Genomic DNA, 18,675 nt, shown 5'->3' on the forward strand with positions numbered 1-18,675 from the left:
GTTTGGCTTTTTGGCAGGGCCGGCTGGGGAGCTCAGAAAGACATGCCAAAAGTTTATTTTTGCAAATGCACTTGCAGGGTTAAATACGCGTGCAGATGCAAAGGGGAGATCATCCCGATGGGGAGATTAAAACAACGGAGGGGAGATTAAAACAACAGCACAAACTTTCTCACAGCTGCAGCCAGGCTTCTAGTTACCGTAATTACCTAAAAAAAGGCGCATTCACTAAGATTGCATATTCCAATCGGATAATAACTGCTTTGTGATTATATTAGAGGCACAAGGGTTAAAGAGAACTTGTCCGGAGGACTAAGCAGACAATAAAACTTCTTGTCCGCAACAAGAATCCTCGTGTCCAGGGCGTCGGGCGATACAAATTCCCCACCCCTGGGGGGGCCATGTTAATAGGCCACCAGGCCTGCCACTCTGGTTCCACATCACACCCGAAGAAGAGTACCTCAGACTTATCGGGGTTGCACTTGAGGCTGTGTAGATGGAACCATTGAAACACAGCCTCAAGGCAATCCCGGATACTCTCCCCCTCAAAGTCCACTCCTCTCTTACACGAGAAGAGGAGCTGGGTATCGTGGAGGTGGAGAGAGAGAGATGCAGAAAAGTGCAATGCCATGGAATTAGCATGTCCATACCTACCAGAAACAATGTTGCTTGTAACATGATGTGACGGTACCAACTTTAATGTTGACAATTTTCCTAAGGCTGGAAATCCGGAGAGCTCCCCAACAGTCAACTTAAATGTTCTCAAACCTCTCACAATAAGACTGCAAACCAAAGACGTAATTTCAGAGTGCAATAAAATGTAAGATTTACTGGAGAAACAACATTGAAGTATTCTGTAGCCAGCCCACCGTAGGTAGCATTGCTCTGCTTACTTACACAAGTGGCCCTATTGCTCATGTGGTCCAATATATACAAAAGTAGGTATTGAAGGAAACAATACTTAATTCTTCATGAGAAGAGTACTCTCACTTCAACTTAATTTGATCAGAACTAATCAATCTTATACATACACAGGGCAAGGTTGCCTATTCAAAGCGTGACATGTGACAACAAATGGCCAAATAATATACAGTACAACATTCAACAATGTGCAAATACAATAATACAGCAAACAAAAAATACACAAAAATATATACTAACCCTCCAATCACTATTGTCTCCCTCTAATTATAGGAGAACCACTACAAGGAAATCTTCAAGATGTCACACTAAATGGCTATGAGTTCGCCAAATTTACGTGTAACATATACATTTGGCGAACTCATAGCCATTTAGTGTGACATCTTGAAGATTTCCTTGTAGTGGTTCTCCTATAATTAGAGGGAGACACTAGGGTATATATATTTCCTTCAATACCTACTTTTGCATATATTGGATTACGTCCCATACCCAGGTTTTGAAGGGTAAATTGGGTATACCCCTGTCGGTTGTTCATCACTATTGCTCATGTGGGGCCGCTCATCATATAGGATACACTAGCAATACTGCTGAAGAGGTTTGATAAGCCTGTGGGTAAACTTTTGTTCTTTGCTGCACTTTTGCCTGGGAGGGAGCAATAACTATATCGCCCAGGCTACTCTGCTGCTGTGGACCCTGAAGGCGAAGAGGACAAGGAGGAGCTACATGCTATATTGTGTGCTCTGCGCTCCCACAGCGCGGGAAATGCCCAGGTTGTGCCCGACCGAAGACCAGGCTGTCTGCATCCATCAGAGCCCGGTACTGTCTGGGCTCAGACCCCACTTATTTTCCTCCATTTCGCACCCGCCACTCTCCTGTTCAATAGAGAAACGAAAGACACCAGGTAACTCTAGGTCGGTTGAAAACAAACTCTCTCACTACTCCATTGACTGTATTTGAGCATGCCTTTGCTCTAGTCTCTAAAGAAATTGAACTGATAGAGAGGAGTCTACTTTTCCCTTTCTCCCTCCATATCCTGATTTTCAACACTTACAACAACAGGCCCTTCGTCACACATGTTCTTTTCTGGTAAGGCCTCTGATTCAATGCCACTTCCTTAATGAGAGGAGGTTACTGTTTCCCATCTTTTCAGCCCTTCGGCCAAATGGTAGAAAAAAGTGTCGAAGTCTCGCTCCAAAGCGACTATATGCCACCGTAAGATCTCAGATAAGCAATGTCAGCTCATGTAGTTAAGGTGTCTTAGCATATTGGAGAAAATAACTTCTGTGATTAATACACGTTTTAAAAACAGCTGAAGACTGGCTGTCTCTTATTAAACATGCACATATTAGATGTCCTATCACAACTTCAGTTTCTCTGCCAGGGTCTACCACTGCTCTCACACCTAATTCCACCCATGCCTGTGATGCTTTAATAAGCTCTGATGCACCCAACACTGGAGCTTCTTTGGACTGTGTTTTTGCACCTGTTACTGGCTACTATTCCACCGCCCTCTATTTCTAACCTGTTGAATATTCTAGTCATGACAGCCAACAAATCGCATTCAAGTTTATTACTTCTACTGGACACATCATAGGTTCATCCAACAAATGTATTTCTTCCCCTTTCACTCTGAACCTCATTCCTGAATCTTGGTCTAATTTTGACCATTGTTTTTGTTTTGTGCCCTATTGCTACAGAGACCACCTTTCAACTTAACCTTTTCCATGCGTCGGATGGCCCCCGGCAGTCTGACGTCACGGTTGGTGTGTGCGTCAGACGGCCGGGGCCGTCCAAACTGCGCACGCGTACTTTTTCTCTACACTGTGGCAGAATGTACGAGCGGCAAAGCGGTTAATAATAAGGTGATTGTTAGACCAGACATACATGGCGTAGTATTCTCCTAAACTTTACGCGTTCACCCCTCCTGTTTGCTGAATTTGTTTTTGTTGGTTTTAGGACTCTGCGCACTTAACCACTAATCAATGCTAAAGTATTTGTGCTCGCTCGCGTAAACACTGTAAAATTGGCCTACATGTAATTGGCATATTTAACGTACTTGTGAATTCCCAGTAGATGGTGCTACATATATTTAACGCTTGTAAATTAAATTCTACTAGTGGGCCTTAAGCACTCATTGTGCTATATGCAAATCAGTCTTGACCCTGTGCCTCATGGGAACAGTCAAACCCAAACAGCCAAGCCTGGTCCTCACTGGACAAGAAAAAAGCATCCTGGGACCAGTTTCAGGGCTTCACCCCTCATCAGCCAGGCTAGCTTGAATCGAGTGGCACAGTGAGCCCAGGACCCACGTCTGGGCATACCCGGTGCACTGAGGGCGAGAAAGCAAAAGACACACAGATGATGGACGGAATACAGAGCAAATCAAATATTCACCCCTCATCAAGAGATCCGGTCCCAGGAAGCTTGTTTCTGGTTCAGGGAAGACGTGGCTTGGCAGTTCGGACTGGACTGTTCCCATGAGGCACAGGGTCAAGACTGATTTGCATATAGCTGTGTCTGAACTGAGTGAGCTAAAGAACGATGAAGGATTCAACCCAGATCTGTGACTGGGGGTAAGTGTACCCTCCCTCCCCTCACACCACCTTTTTTTTGGCTATTTGGTTTAGTTTGCGCCTAGGTCTGTAACCTTTTGACCACATAAGGTATCCACGCTGAATGTGCATCCTTTTCTTCCAACATCCTGAGGATTCTAAAGGTACCCAGGGTTTGTGTGTTCCCCTGGAGGGGACCAAGAAATTAGCCAAAATGCAGCTACATTTTGTTTTTTGGGGGGTAAAATTGTGAAAAATCTGAAGCAGAAGAAAGCATCTGGTTTTTTTCACTGCAAATGATATCAAGGCAGGGTTTGTGATGCTAAAATCACAATCTTGCCAGCTTTCAGGAATAGGCAGACTTTGTTAGTCAACCAACATTTTCTACACAGGTTTGGCATTTTACTGGGACATACCCTATTTTTCCTATTTTTTTGTGCTTTCAACCTCATTCCAGTTAGTGGTAGAAATGGGTGTGAGACCAATAATGGATCCCAAATAGCTATATATTTCTGAAATGTAGACAGAATTCTGAATTCAGTAAAGGGTCATTTGTGTGGATCCTTCAAGGTTTTCCTATAGAAAGTAACAGTTGAAAGGAAATAATATTGAAATTGAGTTGAAAAAAACAGCAATTTGTGCCTAGGTTTTCACCTTTACCTCCTTCGAACTATGACAGACATTTGAAAGCAATATACGGTTACGTCCGCTGGACCCTTCTGGTTGCAGGTATATAGGACTTGTAGGTTCACCAAGAACCCCAGGTTCCCAACTGAGCTGCATCTTGCAATGGTTTTTCATTGTGTATCGGGTATACAGCAATTCATTTGGTAAAATATAAAGAGTGAAAAATAGATATCAAGGAAACCTATGTAATTCCAAAATGGGAACAACAAATGGAATTTAGAAGCAGTGGTTATTTGCACATCTCTGAATTTGTGGGCACCCATACTAGCATGTGAATTAAAAGGCATTTTTCAAAATGACTTCTTTTTTACACTCTGTCTTGCATTTGGAAAGCAGAAATGCACCAGAAGACAATTACTAATGATACTTGTTCTATCTACTATTCAGTGTTCCCCTACGTCTCCCAATAAAAATGTTTCCTCACTTGTGTGTGTAGGCCTAGGGCCTGTGACAGGAAACAGCCCAAAACACAACATGGACATATCACGTTTTTCCACTGAAAACTGACCTTTTTTGTGTGCAATGAGCCTAGCTGTGGATTTGGGGCCCTAGCTTAGCCAGCACCTAGGGAAACCTAGCACACCTGTACATTTTTTAATACCAGAGAATCCAGGGAACTCCAGGATGGTGTGACTTGTGAGGCTCTCACCAGGTTCTGTACCTCAAAATTCCTTGCAAACCACAAAATGTGTCTAAAAATGCATTTTCCTCACCTTTCTGTTATGGAAAGTTCTGGAATCTGCAAGGAGCAACAAACATCCGCCCATCCGGTATCCCCCCATGTTTCCCGATAAAAATGCCACAAAACTTTAAAGACCACGTCAGTGCTCAGGGGTGCCCTGGGTCGATCACCACCAAAAACACAGGCAACGATTACTCAAAAGAGCATGACAGCCTTCAATTCTGACAACCCAGATGACCTTCGGACATTTAGAATAATGAACACGCCAAGCTACCCATAATGACAGGGTAACCAAAAAGGGGTGGATTAGAATTTGGCCACTCCGCTATTGAAACTGTGCTCATGGAATTTAAATGGGCACAACAACAAGACAGCAGATACCAAATTTCTTCACTATGTGAAATCATTTGACATTATCCTCCTTCAGGAAACATGACTGGAGGAGCCTGTTCACATAGAAGGCTACACCTGCCATCACTCTCCAGCCACAAGGAAAAGCAAATTTGGTCGGCTAGCGGGCAGCTTAGCAACCTATATTAAAATCTCAAACATTCACAGCGTGCAGGAATTAACTGCTCACTCTCCGGCCATAAACACTGTTCAGATTAAATTAAATCTTAAGGGGAAATAAGAAGAGGTGCTGCTGATCAACATAAAATATCAATCCAAAAAAGAAGAAACAGGAGTCGCCACTTTGAATGGACCATCTTTATCACTTAATGACTGTGTACACTCCTTCCAACTTCATTTTGTCTGGGGACTTCAACCAACATATTCTAGGTTCCTCCACAAATAAGGACACTCAGGCCCAGTCCTACTATTGGAATATTCCAACTCAATCCTTTATTAGCCAAGGAAAACTTCTAAGCTGGCGAAGGAGCTGCTAGAAGACCTGGAGCACATCGACCTGAGGGTCTTAAACTGAAGATTTGCCGATGACTCGCCATCTGTTGCCTCATTCAACTCAGGCAACGCAACCTCCACAATAGACTGTACGCTAGTTTCCCTTCCATTTTTCCATCACATACTAAGCTTCAGCCTAGGAGACAAGGGAGATAGCGACCATCGTCCCCAGGAAGTTTCCATCCTTGCCTCTCTGGATCCAACTCTTCCCAATCAAATAGGACAACACGCCTGTCATACCATGAATCTTAAAATAATTAAATCTTCTGTTGCAAACATTAGGGAGGTACTACAAGCAGCAACACTACAACTAAACAGCCTAAACTATCCTATTGGTAACCCAGTTAACATATGGGAAACCTTCACAGTCGAATTTGCAAACACATACTCAACCACAGTACGGCACTTCCATCTCCTGGCCTCACGGTCACAGAGAAGACTACAAGCACCCAGAAACTGGCACTAAAAAATCATAAAAAAGCGATTAACAAATCCCTAAGGCTACTGAGAACAAGCCCAGGTGAAAGCGGTCTTCTCCAACAGCTTCGCAAGCACCAGACTGATCTTAAAAAACTCAAATGGGAGATCAAAAGATCCAATGAAGAAGATTTTTGGGCTAAACTTCACTACGACTCCAAGGGAAATAATAGTGCTCGATTTTGGTCCACACTGAATACATTTTTAAACCCAAAACATGATGGACTAACATCACACATAACCAATAACTCCTAGGAATCTTTCTTAGACACTCACTTCAACCAACAAGCCGCTGGAAGAAACATGCTCCAGGACGCCTAGGAGGGCCATCCTCCACAAACAGTAAAACCATACAAAAAAGCAGAAATGGAAATCAATGCTGTTACGATTAGGAAACTAATCTCCAAAGGAAGGGAGGATGGAGCTCCAGGGCCAAACGGAATTCCCCCATCCCTCTTCAAATTTGATCCGGAATATTGGGCAAAATCTCTGACCCCACTTTATATATTGGTCAGCTACTCTGGGCGCCTCCCAGCATCATGGAAGGGCTCAGTAATTTCGCCGATATATAAAGCAGGGGACAGAACTTTACCAAACAACTACCGCCTGATAGCTCTATTGGACATTGAGGCAAAGTACTTTGCAGGGCTTCTACTGACAGTTGTGCGAATGGGCTACCAAGCACAATATAATTCCCTCCAGCCAAACTGGCTTTTGCAGAGATGCGGGAACTACTACAAACCTCCTGGTAATATCATCACTTATAGACCAAGCAAAACTGACTAAACAAACCCTTCACTTTTGCTTTGTGGACTTCAAAGCGGCCTTCGACAATGTCAATAGAGCCAATCTTTGGAGAAAATTAGCCCTTTGGGGGATCCCCGCTCCTCTTCTAAATCTATTGATCGAACTGCACTCCAACATGTGGGTTCAGGTAAAGCTCGGGAATGGCATCCATCTCTCTAGACGCATACCAACTACAAAAGGCCTCAAGCAGGGGTGCGTCTTAGCACCAACCCTTTTCAACTTATTTACAGCTGACCTGCCACTTGCTCTTGAAGCCTGCAATGCGCACGCCCCCCGGCTAGGGGGTCAAGTCCTGCCCAGCATATCCTACGCAGACGACGTGGTCCTGGTTAGTCACACCAAAGTAGGACTACAGCATCTCATTAATACATTGCATGGATACGCTGAAGAGAATTTATTCGAAGTAAATATTGACAAAACTAAAGTACTGTCAATAACTGGGAACAAAAAGTCCCACTCCTGGCTTCTTGGAACACAGGTCGTCACGAATTGCTCTGAATATAAATATCTTCGCATTATAGTCGATAAAGGAGGTCGCTTTTCAAACCACCTGGTGGCCACAAAGAGAAACGGTATGCTGATTGCAACAACACTTAAACAACTTAAAGCTAAGCTGACCGGCCCCACTCTCCTACCATTGCTTCGTGTTGCCCAAGTTAAAATACAGTCATCTATTACCTATGGCAGCGAAGCATTAGGAGGTACAGATGCGATACTGCTGGACACAATCATTTCAAAAGCGTACAGACTCCTCCTAAATCTGCCATCTTACATCTCACAAGCCCAGATTCGGCTAGAACTTGGACTAACAAAACAAACGTTAGCAAGGAGAGGATCGTACATTAAGTGTTGGTACAAAATAAAGAATTGACCTGAGAACACATTGAACCATCAGCTTTGGCAAGATTTGTGCAGCTGCTCCAAAATGCCTGGGAGAAAGTACCTAGAGGAGTCCCTGGCTATTACAGGACTAAAAGACCTATGGGAAACCTCATTACCGCATGCACAATTTAAGCATGTAGTAAATAAGAGTATAAAGAGACTCTCTTTTATAGAGGACAAAGTCACCTTTGCCCATAGGCGTCACGCCTGGACGACTCTGAGTACATACAAATCACCCGGGTTACAAGCTTTCTTTGGATTGGGGTATTGCAGGAAATCAAAAGAAGCCTTTTTAAAACATAGGCTAGGAGTCCTACCAGCCATACCACATCTACAACCGTGGCTGAGAAGGAACTGTGGGACAACATGCAGGTTATGCGGTGCAGGGAAAGAAGACATCGAGCATTTGCTATGCTCCTGCTCGAAGTTGAAAGAGGAAACACTGGCTCTTCTAAAAACAACTTTTAACGAACATAGAATACGTACACAGAGACAAGCAGTCCTTGCATGCTTTGACCCAGGACTTCCGTCACTAAATGGAAAGTTGGTGAAATTCCTGAAATTAGTGGTGCTTAAACTAACAAACCAAGATGTCGGTGGCCCAGACAAAACATAAGGAACTATGGACACTTTTCAAACCCTTATCTTATAACTGTTATACCTTTTAATAATTAAGATCTCTCTTTTAAGACTATTTACTGATGAAATGCGCATTCAATTGTATCTTTTTTGTAATGGTTTTAATTAATCAGAAACAATACATTTTATTTTTACCTTACTTTTTTGGGTAGGCCTAGTGCCAGAGACAGGAAATGGCCCAATACTGGAGACTTCAAAAGTATCAATCCACAAAACGACCTGGTTTTCTGCGTTATTAGTCCCGAAACTCGGCGGCCTTCTAGGGAAACCTACCAGAGCCAGACATTCCTGAAAACTAGACACCTGGGAGAGTCCAGATAGGTGTGGCTTGCGTGGATCCCCTAATGTTTTCTTACCCAGAATCCAGTACAACCCTCAAACGCCAGTATATGCAGCCCATCAGCCGAACTCCAGTTCACACTCACACACAGAAACATTCCCTGGTATTTAGTTGTTTTCTAATGAGCGTAAAAATATCACTGATCTCCAGGGGCAGAAACGGCTAAAATGTGTGGTGAAAAAATTAACGAGGCTGGTAACGGGCTCAATTTCCTTGCTTGCTTTGGGGCCCAGTGCACTCTTGCTAGGCCAATAGACCCTACCAATAATAGTGAACATGGTCTTGAATTGCACCTTTTAAAAATTAAGCCACACTGCATGTTGAGTCCATTGGTGCAAAAAGGAAAGGACCAACCTTGCGCTCAGACACCATAATAACTCTCAGAAGCTCCAAATGAAATTTGAATCTAAAGATCAGACACGCTCAATAAAGTATACTCTACCAGCATTAATGACAATTTTGCCAATGGTTATCTAAGAAACAGTCTTTGAGGTGATGAATAAGGACTGCATATAGAAGCTACTTTCTCCTCTCCACCCACGAGTATGAACAAGGTTCACCTTACAGTTATTGGCTTGAGGGAAAAAGCTGTGCACAGCTTCATCTGCAATTTAGAAATGTAAAGAGAATAAAAACATTCGGTATGGATTTATATGAATAAGCAGACACAAATTAAAGTAACATATTGTTCGAGGAGTGATGGCAGTGGAAATGAAATGATATTATCTGAGGTCAACATGAGTTCTACTAAAATAATTAATTACATTATGGATACCAAGGGACATGCAAGATGCCTTGTCAAAGCAGAGTTTTCATATATTCCGTCACTGGATTAAGTAGTAGAATCAAGGCATCTCGTGTAATTCGGGGATGAACATAAACTTTCTTCTGTAAGTAGAAAAACATATAATCATGGAATCTATTCAAGTACAAATATTCAAAAAATGGGGGTGGTGCACAGCAAGTAGGTTTCTTAATAAGGTTTGTCAATAAAGTTCGCTCGTTTAATAAGGTAGGGTGCTTCACAGGTAACGTATCCGTCCTGTTACGTCATCCATATAATGAAAAATTCGTGCACACATAGATTATGAATGTATCCCTGATTTGGGCACACCTTAGGTTCTTCACAGAAGACTCCTCTCGAGTCTGTATGGATGGTATCATTTATTCGTTACAATTTAACTTCTGTGTGATATTTCCATCATATCATTTTCTAGTTTTGAATCTTTTAAGATTGTTTATACACAGTAGTGTATCCATGACATTCTTTAAATGCTCCGATGCATTTCGGGCTACCAAGCCCTTTTTCCAGGAGCTCGATAAATCAAAACAGAACAAGATATAGCCATAACTAACATATGATAATAAACATGTCACAACTATCCACAGCTTTAAATTAATAAAGAACATTCTGTGTTGTGAACGCATGCTCGCGGGTCGAGTGCTATCGTAGTCGTGGTGGCAACGAGTAAAAACAAGTGGCCAAAAAAAAAGTGAAACTAATGCGCAGTGCAGTGCACTGCGCATTAGTTTCACCTTTTTTTCCACTTTTTGTGCACTGCGCATTCGTTTCACTTTTTTTTTCCACTTTTTTCACTTGTTTTCACTCGTTGCCACCTCGACTACGATAGCACTCGACCCGCGAGCATGCGTTCACAACACAGAATGTTCTTTATTAATTTAAAGCTGTGGATAGTTGTGACATGTTTATTATCATATGTTAGTTATGGCTATATCTTGTTCTGTTTTGATTTATAGAGCTCCTGGAAAAAGGGCTTGGTAGCCCGAAATGCATCGGAGCATTTAAAGAATGTCATGGATACACTACTGTGAATAAACAATCTTAAAAGATTCAAAACTTGAAAATGATATGATGGAAATATCACACATAAGTTAAATTGTAAAGAATAAATGATACCATCCATACAGACTTGAGAGGAGTCTTCTGTGAAGAACCTAAGGTGTGCCCAAATCAGGGATGCATTCATAATCTATGTGTGCACGAATTTTTCATCTATTCAAGTACAGTCATAAAGAATGCTATACTTGTTCCCAGTAAATAGAAATGAAAAGTATTGTCACAGTGTCCAGTCAGCAATAGGTTGGAAGAGTTTGACTCCGGCCTCTTCTGAGACCACTGGCAGCACTTGCTCACCAAAATCCCAGATTGTATGGGTGCACCGGCCCAAGAGACATGCGGTGTTCACAGATGGGGTGTTCCTCTTTACAAAAGTATCTAGCCTCTTATATTCCTTACCCGGGGGAGTAGTTGGGAACTCCTACAACAGTAATCTGAATCAAAGTGATAAATAAGGACAAATGGGAACGAAAATGAAAAGTTTGGGAAGATACATGTGCATTTGCCACGTTTAATACTAATAATGTTTAGATTTTTTTTAAAACAGACAATGAGCTCTTTGTGCGCGCCACAGCACATCACAAGAAGCCTGGAATAGAGATATATTTACGTCTTAGAAAATATGGAGTGTAATTATTTCTAAAATCATATTCATATGTCCAATGTAGTGATCGCCTATGAATGCAGCCTGGAGTGTGGGCCTTTCAAGTTGACAAGCGAATCAGCGACTGCCACTTCACAGCGCTCCTTATGCAAGGAGCTACTGTGTTTGCCGGAATATGTGATTAAAATCACCCAGAAGTGCATGAAGCATGACCTGCACATTGTATTTTTAGAGTTTCAATTATATTTGCTTATTTTTCAGAACAAAAACAAAGGAAACGAGATAAGCACATTTTGCAGTAGGCAAACAGATCCAAGAGAAGCAAAGACGGGGGGAAGCAAAATAAAAACAATCCCTTCAAAGAGGATCACAAGTTGTATCACTGACAATGTCCAATAACAGTCAAATTTGTCCAGGGTTTGCATGTGCTCCCAGTAAAAGGTTCACACTGTCCATTTGAAGGAAGTGCCAAGATTTACTTTTTATGGAGGGTCCCTTCGGTATAGAGGAGCTAATAATTAAAGCAATGCACTTCAAGTAATTACAATTAGCCTAGGCTGATTTAAACATTTTCACCTCTCGTTTTGTTTTTTTAACTAATCCTATAGTCTGGTTTCTCGGACGTCTTGTACAGGTCTGGTAGGGCCTCACCTGAAACTGAATGCAGCAATTAGCGTGGGACTGGAACAATATGTACCTAAAGGGACACAAATATACCATATAGACAAGGGGCAACACTTGACTTTCCACACCTGTAGCTCAAACTGAGACTGTGGCACCAATTATGATGGGGAAAGATAAGATGCAAAGGACGGCAAACATCCTCCAACAAGACAATACACATAGCAGGCTAGGGACTGCTGCCTGATGTAGATAGATTAAAACAAACTGGACACAAAGTCTATAATTTCAATCAGTTGGCTGCTAGAGTATTAAAAGTACACTGCTAGGTACAACATTGACATGGAGTTGAAAGCAGAGGAGCAGTCAATAATGCACCCCGCAGAAGACAACTCAATTACTGAATAGATCCAACCAGGTGTACTGTCTGCAGTGGCCTGTGAGAATTCTCTGTAGTCCTCTATAATTTTAAATTGGGCCAAAGGGAACATCATGAGTTGGGGGATGTGGAAGGTTTTTGAGCTATAAACAATGTGTAGGGTGGGGGCTATGTTGGGCTTTCTTATTTGCAACATGTGCCCTGGTGGCAAATGGTAGACGTGAAACACCAAGGCTTGGTATAGGTGGTCTGACTGAGGTAAGAAGAGGCAGAGAAGCAATGATAACTGCTCCAAACCATGATACACTCAAATGTATGGTGTATAAAGTCAACAGGCAGAAGAACAAAATTTAAAGTGGAATAGTGCAGAAAACATTGTCTACACAAGGGGCGTTTTGCCTTCAGAATTCCACCAGTGCCACTTCCCTGGGTAAGGGAGAAACGGGAAACTGTTTCAGGCTTGATACACAAATGGATGCAGGGGATTTGCAAACATTCTGTTTCTTTTCTCTTGCAAAAATCTGGACAGAAGATGTATGCAGTTATGCAGCGGCATGTGAAAGGGCAACAAAGTAATATTGATAAATATCCACCTGCCTCCCCACCCCCTTGCCCCCCCTGCCTTTAGGGAAACATACAAAGTCCAGGGCTCACTGCTTATGTGCCCCCCAGGCAATGCTACAGCTGGGAGAAGACTTATTTCTTGTGAACAAACGCACCGGCTTCAGAAAGTGAAATACTTCAGGGCTATCAATACCGGATGACATCTGGGACTGTATAGTCCCATTCATGCATCTTAAATAAAGAATACACTATGTACGATTCCCAAACCTTTAGATACACACCTCAAACATGCACTGTCAGAATGTACTAAGGAAGGCAGAGGCGTTCATCTTTAGAAAACAGGCTACTACACACACCTATGAACTGAAAGGTAATATCCATGACATACACGACTCTCATAAATAATATGTGCAATGAGCCCATGAAGATGAGAAATAGATGGGATCAGAATGTAGGCACAATACTAGACAATGTGTGGCAAGAAGTCATAAGTGTCAATCAAGACTAGCTTCGGCTAATGCAGCTCAAGATTCTACAAAGGGTTAACAAATGTAGAAAGGGCAATGTCTGCTAAATAAAAGCTAATAAAGAGGGTTAAGTGGGAAATTGCAGCGAGTGATGGAGGAGCTCTAGAGGTAACGGCTTCGACCATGTGCCTCAGAACGTTGCATGCCACATATTTAAATTGATACCAAAAGGTTTTATTGAATCAAAGGTTTAAGATAGCAGAGGGGCATTGCCGGAAAATGGGTTAACCAGGGGCGGCTGGTGACATTTGAAAGTGGTGAGGGCGCAAACTGATTTGCATACTGCACCGTAGCGAGCGAGGGCAGCGAGCGAGCCCGAACCCCATAAGGGTTAGTAATTCACCCTGCTAAAACCCAGAATATATTTTCTGTTTCGAATTCAGTTAGAGCTGAGCTGCATCTTGGATTTGTTAACTAGTGTAATGCGAGGCACTCTGTGCTTCTGTCTTCTATCGGGCACAGGCACAATTTGCCATCCAAGCTGTCGAGCCACACACAGGCCCCAACTCTGAGTCAAGCAGAGCAAAATTACTGAATGGAATTTCACTCAGCCTGATCCAGGATAGGTAGCTTTTTGCTCACTTCATCAGTGAGTGAGGGTGCCTGCTGAACTGACAGTTGTGTGTGTTGCATCCATGCTGACAGACTGGGGAAGCAGCACGTGGCAGGCAGCACGAAACACACAGGGCAGAGGCTGCTGGGCTTGCCACTGCCCCCCACATGCCCTTGGGCCTCGGCTGCTGTTGCTACAATGCCACGGTAACCTCTAAGAGCGTCCCTGTCGTGTGTCCTAGTGGATCACATGCTCGTGCTGCAGACAGGGCACTTAGAGTCAAGCGGACCGTGCCTGGCAGAGAGCAGGTGTGCTGCTACCTGCAGGGGACCCGGACGGGGCCGGGGCTAGACCCCCTCCATCCCAGACTCCCGGCGGAGATCAGGGCGAGGGGCTGCAACGCTGCCCGGACTCAGATGCACTCATTCATAATTAAGGCCGGTCCGCTGCCGGACCGGCTGTGCCAGGGCTTATTGATCCAGCAGGGGAGGTTGCTGGAGAGGGGTCTATCTATTTATAGGCCTCAGAGGGAAAGTAAACAGGAGAATGGGGAACGGGGCGAGGCTCGTTTGCCCGGTGGCTGGTGGGAGGTGTAGTGGGGTGTCTCTTGTACATGTGGTAGAGTCTAGTTCCCAGTAAAATGGGGCTTTGAACCAGGCCTGAGCAGTGCCGGCCCCAGGGCCGCAGCTGCAGTTGGTGTGGCAGGTGCAGTGGCACCAGAGCCAGATGCCTGACGGGGACCGCAGAACCTTGATTATTGCTGTGTATTATCATTCAAACTGCAGGGTGGAGCTGGAGCGGAGGCGACATGTCTTTCCTCAAACTGGGGGCCATGACACAGGCTACTGTAATGGCTGCCATGTTCGTGCTTGCAGTTCGCAATGTAGTGCCTCATTTGTTCTCGAAGCACCCGCACTGCGATGGTCGAAGTGGGGGGGAAAACGATGATCGGTCCCCGCGAACATTTATATCCTGCTCAGAGCAGATGGTACACGTATGCATTAAACCCGCAGGGAATTTGGAATTTCGTTTGGGTTTAGTTTATGACCTGAAAATGGGACCCAGGTCGTAATTCCACATTCCGTGGAGTTTTGCGCGTATTTGCATGGTACAGCTGGTGCGGATTTCTTTCACTCACTGTAACAGTAAATTGATCGAATGCAATTTTAGCATTACCTCTGTGACACTCTGTGTTCTGTTCTACTTGTAATCAGGCCCACGGCGCGTGGTTTAAGAAAAGCGCTCAGGGCAGGGCATACTAATGGAGGCAGGCAGCGCCGCATCTGCAAAAGCATAGTTAAGAATCATGCATTTCTAAGAGACCAGGTGTCCTTACTTCCTCAAGAAAAAAAACTTTGTTGTAGGCTGCATTAACCTCATTCGCACTTGCTTGGATCATTCATCAAACTGGCGTAAAAGGTGCTTGAAAGGAAATGCATGCAAATAGCGCATTAGGAACCTGCGTGCGCGAGGCATCAGGCATGAACATTCCTACGCTACCCATATTATTAGGTGCCTGAAAAATGGCACAAATCTGCTCACATTTTACACACACAAAGGAGACAAGCCCCTTTGGCCTGCTGCTGCCATGGTGAAATGAGCAGCACGCACCCACCTGTGTGATTCAACTGAGGTCGGAGTCTGACGAGTCGACGGACGACGTGACTCTCTGCTGTGTTGTCTTGTGTGGTGACCGGGGGGTGTGGACTGCTGGTCGAAGGTGAACGGACCACGTCTGCTGCTGGGCTCAGGCGGCTGCTGGCTCAACGTCAGGACGGCGCACGCGACTCCCGAATGAATGGCCAATCACTGCTGGCTTCATGCTGAAGTCACACAGTGATTGGCCAGATCTATCCACAGTGCTGAGCATCTGCCCTCACCCACGCACGGCATCCAATAATGGATGTTGCGCGGTGGACCAGCCAATCGGCTAGGGGGGCACATTGTGTACTCGCCCAGGCGGCCCTTGTAAAACCCGGGGCCCGGCTGAAACAGCACCCCGGCCCCTTTTGACCCTCTCTCAATGCCTCACTGTTTGTCATCACATCTGTGCATGCTCGGGCAAGTCATAGCCCAATATTTCTCATGCGCAAAGTAAGTGTGCTGCTGGTGGCCTGCTGCAGTCAGAGACTGTCACTCACAGCAGCAGACCAGCAGCCCCGCCCCCACCCCCTGCGCACTCCGAGACTGGACCGCACCATAATAAATTATCCCTCCTCCTGTGTGTGGCATGGCGCTATAATTGATTGTTTGAACTGTGAAGACAATGTTTATCGCAACTTCTTGCCTCGGTGCGTCCAGGGCAGGCTTAGTGGGGCTACGCCCCTACGCCCCAATGGACGCACCGCGGCTGGGTTAACCCCACTATTCCAACAAATGAGGATTAGACCTGAGTATGGCTAGGTATATGGGAGCGGAGAGGGTGATATTCAAGAGTCATGGGTGTCCCAACAAGGGTGGGAAATCTGGGGGAACTTTAGGACCTAGATAAGATTGGGTAATATAGATACTTAAATATAGGAACCTACCTGTGGAACCCCTGTGAGTTATAATCGTGTATAGACTAGACCTAAGCTTGGTCCCACATCCTGTGTATGTAAGCTGAAATGCCGAACTGACTAAGTATGCAATTTACAAATTGCCAGAAATAAGAAGTATAAATGAGTCACATTGGCCACCAGCTACCTCATAGTGAATGTACATATAAACTCGCCGACTACAGAATTTTTATTTAATACAATTTTATGATAGGTTTTTAAAAAAAATTAAAAAGATGAAGAAAAATGATCAAGGACATCGCAGTTGCAGGTGTCAATTTCTTCATTTTATTGCCAAGGATTTCCGGTCCATAGATATTTCGATTTCGTGCTTAATCCTTTAAGTGACAGAAAAATCGCCGCAAAGCCAGAGACAAAACGGAAGCTAATTTTACTGAAAGACCACTTAACTACTATCATCTGCATATTCAGGGGTTTTCATCAAGATTAGAAAATGTTAAGTAACAGTGAGAAAAAACTATTAAGAAAATTATTTATGAGCCTTTCACCAGTTTGAGTGGCACACCCTGAACGTCACAGACACTTTCCATCTATTGTCTCACACACTCTGCCGACCTCTTCTTTGCTCCAATGGGCACTCTATATTAAGCTATTCTCTAAAGTTGTATGCAGTGACACATATTCTCAGTCATTTACAGCTAAACAGATACACTTTGCATTCCCTCGCCTGAGCCTTTAGAACGGTCAGCCAACGCCCATTAAACCTCAGCCACGTCCTTCACACCCTTAGCCAGGGCTTGAATGTTAAGTGATATGGCCCTCCAATTTAGATCAGGTTCTTAGGACTCTTTACCATGTTCTTTGCATTTAGCAAGGTCCTGTATGTACTTTGTTTCTCCATGCACATCCTTAGTGATGGCTGTCTACACTTCAGTAAGTAGAGAGTACTGATCACCCACGATAGTCCCAGGCGTACTGATTTGGGCCAGTGTCCATTGCCACCAAGGGGTTACAGGATGCTTAATATTTAGCCTAAGGTCACCTGCACAAACAAATGGTCAAAAATACTGGAAGATTGGTGAACAGTAAATTCAAGTTTTATTGTTCTGTGCCTTCAAAGCAGAAGTAAGAAGAGGCGGTTGGGATACCTCCCAAAAAAAAAAAAATCAACAAGAAGACCAGCCTGTAATTAATTAAGAAGGGCATTAAGGAAGTCACTCTGTGCAACCATTAGCTCATTTTCCATTGCTAAATAAAATCAAAAGCCCATTTGACTCCATTAATTGTTTAGGGGATATGGTTTTCGATATATTATAGAAAGTTGAAAAATGGCAGTCGACACAAAAACTGCTATGGATAGAGAGTAAAGTTTGCAAACACACAAGTAGAATCTGTAACTTGGGTAGCACTGTTTTCAAACAAAGGACTGTTTTTAGCTTATCCAAAAGTCTGAGAGACATGCCTTCTCGTCCCACTTACTTGTGCTCCCACAGCTGATTTGAGGGCTACACCAAAAAAGTGGGATTCCTAGGAGACTTCTATGAACAATGTTCCCCTATGCTGGATGCCTGGAATCCCAATATATCAATTATCCATTTTCTGCTCTGACATTTAGTACTTGGTGAACTTGGTTCTGGATTTAACAGATGAAAGAAAAGAAGCAGCTAGCCTGCTCTAATGTAATTGGACCAACAATGCACGATAATTTAAAACGTATGATCAATATAGTCCTAAAGTGGAGCATAATTTTAAGGAAGTCCAGAATTTACAGATTTTCTCCTAGGCAAGCATATGCCTAAAGTGTCCGCCGGACACATTAGAAAACTCTAGTGAATGAAACACTGACAAAAAAAGGCAGTTTATCACAAAATTCCTTTGTGGTGCAGTGTTTCCCATTTGAATTTTCTTAGCTTCAGCTATCCTCAATCAGTGTTTCTTAGCAGGATTAAAAACAGAACTGATCACCCAAGTTGTGAATGGAAATCAGAAAATCTTCCCACTTTTGCATACGTATGCCTCCATCTAAAATCAGCTCCTTTTGATTTAATCAGAGATTATCCCAATATAAAACACATTCTCCAATCATATTTATTACTGAAGCAGGTAGGTTTTTGGCTATTTCACCTGTCAAGAAGGATGACATCCATGACCCATGATCCTGAATTCTAAAGGTTGGCCCATTGC

The 18,675-nt window shown here is 43.6% G+C and overlaps 1 protein-coding gene across 1 annotated transcript in view; it reads right to left on the reverse strand.

Annotated features, from left to right (window-relative positions):
* Nucleotides 1-18,675, reverse strand: part of LRCH2 (leucine rich repeats and calponin homology domain containing 2) — a 973,671-nt gene that overhangs the window by 873,435 nt on the left and 81,561 nt on the right. The window lies entirely within an intron of this gene.

Source organism: Lissotriton helveticus, chromosome 4_1, assembly GCF_964261635.1.
Source record: "Lissotriton helveticus chromosome 4_1, aLisHel1.1, whole genome shotgun sequence".
Lineage (NCBI taxonomy): Eukaryota > Metazoa > Chordata > Amphibia > Caudata > Salamandridae > Lissotriton > Lissotriton helveticus.